Raw genomic sequence first — 5,032 nt, forward strand, 5'->3', positions numbered from 1 at the left:
GCTGTGCGAGGGAGATATCTACCACATGTCTACCACACACAGAAGATGAACGAATTCTATGAATTAAAGCATCTTGGACTATCCCTGGATGGTTACTATTCAAAGTTCGTCTCTCTCTTAAAGCACACCACAAATGGTTATGACATGACAGGTGTCAAAGTTTTGTGCTGGACTAAACCCACCCATAAATACTTGCTTGGAATCAATGCGCCCAACGGACCCTCAAGACGCGCTCATTCGAGCTGCACCCATAATACAAGAGGTGCAAACCACGCCAAGGAATAACAGGACTTGGTCTTATAGGGATCAGAAGAAGGGAATGTTTAGGTCTCAGGCCAAGAGAGCGCAGGGCCAAAATCATGGACAAAGGAAGAAAGCTAGGGCCAACACTGTCAATAACGTCGTTCCTACCCAAGGTAATGGCCACAATCTCCGTTGCTTCCATTGCAATGAGCCTGGTCACTTTAAAAGGCAGTGTCCCAAGCTTAGTAGAGGACAACGTCAAGGGCCATTCCAAGGAGCCGCCCATGGACAAGGAACCACTGTCAGGGCCAGAGGGAGAACCTCCAGTGTTGTCAACAAGGAGCTGGGTGATGAAGTAGATCCATCCATGGAAGCTGACATTGAGAGGGCAAGGATTCATGCTGCTCTTCACAAGAAAGGCCCGAATCACCAATTCTCGGTGATTCAAACTCCATCGGATTATCAAGGTAAAAGCTCAAAACCTTGATTGATTGTGGCAGTACACATTCCTTGATTTCACCAATCTATGCAAAAAGATTAGGAATAGCCACAAAAGATGCACCTACCTTACTTGTGGAATTAGCAAATGGTCGTGAAGTCTCCTGTACCAGGCAAACTGCTAAGGTGAAATTCCTACTGGGTGGAAAGTCGACATCGTTCAGATTCAGGGTAATGAACCTAGGTGTCCACAAATGTTTGCTCAGTATGGATTGGCTAATACCGAATGATGCCCACATTCACTGTGGAAAGGGCTAAGTCTCCTTTCGAAATTCTGAAGGGGAACTAGTCACAACCCAAGGAGAGGCTGGTAAGCCAAAAATTCAGCTGGCAAAAGCAACACGGATAATAAAAGGAGTTAGAAAGGGCCTACTTGTTTATCTGATTAAACTAAATAACCTAGATCAGAATCAAGAATCTAGGGAAGAACCTTCATGGTTAAAGGAATATGCAGGCGTATTTCTTGAAGAGCTGACAGAACTTCCTCCTCAAAGGGAAGTCGATCACGAAATAAAACTAGCACTAGGAGTTGCACCAATCACAAAGAAACCATATAGGATGTCCATCTCGGAAGTGATTGAGCTAAAGGAGCGACTCAAGCAACTGTTAGACCAAGGCTACATCCGTCCTAGCAGTTTGCCATGGGGAGCTCCAGTGTTGTTCTAGAAGAAGAAAGATGGAACGCTTCGGCTATGCATTGACTACAGAGGGTTGAATCAATCGACCATTAAAAACAAATATCTAAGAATAGATGAACTTCTTGACCGTCTTCAAGGTGCGAAGATCTTCTCCAAGATAGATCTCAAGTCTGGATATTATCAGATAAGGATCAAGGAAGAAGATATCCCGAAGACTACATTCAGCACAAGGTATGGACACTTTGAATTCCTGGTCATGTCATTCGGGCTGACAAATGCTCCTGCTACCTTCAACAGGCTAATGCAGGATATCTTTAGGCCCTATCTTGATGACTTTGTACTCGTCTTCTTTGACGACACCCTAGTTTACTCTAAGTAGGAAAAAGATCACGAACCCAGCTTTTCACTGTCCTCGAAACAATGAGAGCACACAGGCTTTATACCAAGAAGAAGAAGTGTGCATTTTTCAAGCAACAAATTGAATATCTAGGATTCATTGTATCAGTGGAAGGAATTTTAGTAGATCCGGCCAAGGTCAAAGACGTTCTGGAATGGCCAAAACCAACTTTTGTCAAAGAAATATGTAGTTTTCTTGGATTGACAAGATGGTACAGGGTCTTTATAAAAAACTATGCTTTGATTGCAGCACCTCTAACTGATCCACTAAAGAAGCAAGTATCAATTGTATGGTGACATGCTGAATAGACCAGCTTTGACAAATTAAAGCAAAGCTTGGTATCAGCACCCATCCTGAAACTTCCTGATCTTAGTAAGAAGTTTGAAGTGATAACTAATGCTAGCACACTTGCCTTAGGATGTGTGCTCATGCAAGAAGGTCATCCCGTAGCATACTCTTCAAGGAAACTGAAGAGCCATGAAAGGAACTATGCTACCCATGATCTGGAGCTGTTGGTTGTCATCCATGCTCTCAAACTTTGGAGATACTACTTGCTGGGTAACAAATTTACCTTAGTGACGGACCACAAGAGTCTTAAATGGATTTTCACCCAGAATGAGCTCAATATGAGGCAACGTCGATGGATTGAAGTACTAGAAGAATATGACTTTGAAATCAAATATCGGCCTAGAAAGGAGAATGTAGTTGCCGATGCACGCAGTCTCGCAAGGCATTTCTAAATTCTCTGATTTTGCAAGATCCATCAACAGCAAGATCTCTAGCCACAAAGGTGTCCATACAAAATAACCCAATTCTTGAGCTAGCTCGAGAAGAGGCATGTCATGACCCAACCTATTAGAAATTGCTAAGGGAGATCCCCATCAAAGATCAAGACCCGAAGCTACAAAGGAAGTATCAGGAATTCTCTATCAATGGTGGACTTCTCTACTATAGGACAAGATTATGTATCCCAGAAAGCCAATCACTCAAGCTGAAGATACTTTGGGAAGCCCATGACTCCCCTTTCTCAAGACACCCTGGCTATGCCAAGACCCTTAACGCAATTAGGAAGAGCTATTATTGGGATAGGCTCAAAGGTGACGTTCTCAAATATGTCACGTAATATTTGTCTTGTCAACGCATAAAGGTAGAACATGTCAAAATGCCAGGGAAATTGCAACCACTTGACATTCCCCAAATGAAATGGGAATTCATTAGTATGGACTTTGTTGTTGGCTTGCCCCAAGTTCAGGGAGGATACAACTCCATTATGGTCGTAGTAGATATGCTCACCAAGGTTGCACATCTTATCCCTGTTAAGACAAACTATAAAGCCTCAGACATCGCAAGGTTATTCATCAAGGAAATATTCAAACTACATGGTTTACCCAGAAGAATCATTAGTGATCGTGACTCTCTCTTCACATCACACTTCTAGAGAGCTATCTTCGAGGCCATTGGGACTCAACTCTGTTTCAGTACAGCTTACCATCCCCAAAGTGATGGTCAAACAGAACGAGTCAACCAAGTCATTGAAGATATGCTTAGGGCACACTGTTTCACGAACCCAAAAAGTGGATTCAATATCTGCCACTGGTTGAGTTTGCTTACAATGCTTCTTACCAACAAAGCATTCAGATGACCCCTTTTCAAGCATTGTATGGGCATGATTGTCGTACTCCTTCAAGCTTTTCGGTTCCAACCTTGAGAGTTGAAGCTTAAAAGCAGATGCTGGAAGACATGGATGACCAAATCAAGTCAATAAGACAAGACATCCAAGACGCCAAAGACAGACAGAAGGCTTATGTAAACTTGAAACGTCAAGACAGATCCTTGGTTGAAGGTGATATGGTCTTCATTCGCGTACGCCCAAAGAAGAGTTCCCTATCCTTGGGTGAATGAAAAAAGCTAAGTCCAAGGTACTGTGGACCCTACAAGATTCTCAAGTGCCTAGGGCCTAATGCTTACAGACTACAATTCCCAGAAAACCTAAAAGTTCATAATGTATTCCATATCAGTCTATTGAAAAAGTATGTGCCCAACCCTAATCATGTGCTTGATGATCAACAAATTGTAATGCCCAGCCAAGGTGTCCTTGAATTGCGGCCTGATATGATCTTAGATGTTAGGGAGAGGAATTTGAGATCTAGGATCCTAAGAGAATACCTCATCCAGTGGAAAGATTACCCCGAAGAGGATGCCACTTGGATGGATGAAAGTACTCTCAACCAACAATACCCCCAGGTCTTCTCGAGATGAGGACATCTCGATTCCTCTAAGGGGGAGAGAATATAATATTTCCACAATGAAATATTAACGACTCTAGACCTCGTGCAAAAGCGGTTCAAAGTAGTCTCCTGCAATAGAAAAACTTTGGGCTAAGTGCTCCCTCTGCGCGCATTAACAAACACCAGCCCTGCGTCATGTATAGGAAGATGTGGCTCAAAAACGTAGTCCACCGTGGGAACACCCCTTCAAGGGACAAAAAGATAATGAATTAATTGCAATTTTTTTTAATAACTCCCTCTCCTTCACCCATTGCGTGGCGAGGAGAGAGAGAGGGAGCAGGAGTCATGGAGGGGCATGGGGAGGGGAAGCATGCACCCTACCACTTGTGTGGCTACCCCCCCCCCCCCTTCAAACTATAAGAACCCCCCCTCCCCAGCTTGAGGGAGAGGGGGATAGATTGACCGTGCTACTACTGCCCACTGTGGGGATCGTGCTGCCCGCCGCCGCACTGCCAGGCTGCTGCCGCTACCACCTTCATCATCGCCATCATCATCATCATCATCATTATCATCATCATCATCTCCATCATCATCCCCAATCATCACTCTCTCTCCACGTCATCCTTGTATCCAGAAGCTTGGAAGCTTCTATTGAAGCTTTCATAAGCCTAGTTCACCCGTGCCTCTCGGGTTTTTTCAAAACCGTGTCTGCAATGCCCAATTCCTGCACGGAAGAGGAGAATCTCGGGCAGTAGTAACCCCGAAGTGCCTAAGGGAGCCAAGGGAGATTCACTGGCCGAAATCTACTGCATCAATGGCTCCCAAGCAAAAGACAAGAGGAGCACACGCGGGAGCTTCCACCCAAAGTACGAGAGTGGACAACGCCCCGATAATGAATGCCTAGGTTTTGAAAATAGACCCACATGGAATAGTTGCATAAAGCATGTTTTAATTCACAAAGGGAAACTTAATGCATCGTAAAATTTTCGTACTCATTCAATTTAGAAAGTTTGGTTGCATGTCGAGTA

The sequence above is a fragment of the Lygodium microphyllum genome, chromosome 2, assembly GCF_053477565.2.
Source record: "Lygodium microphyllum isolate KBCC chromosome 2, Lygodium_microphyllum_v1.1.10, whole genome shotgun sequence".
Taxonomy (NCBI): Eukaryota; Viridiplantae; Streptophyta; class Polypodiopsida; order Schizaeales; family Lygodiaceae; genus Lygodium; species Lygodium microphyllum.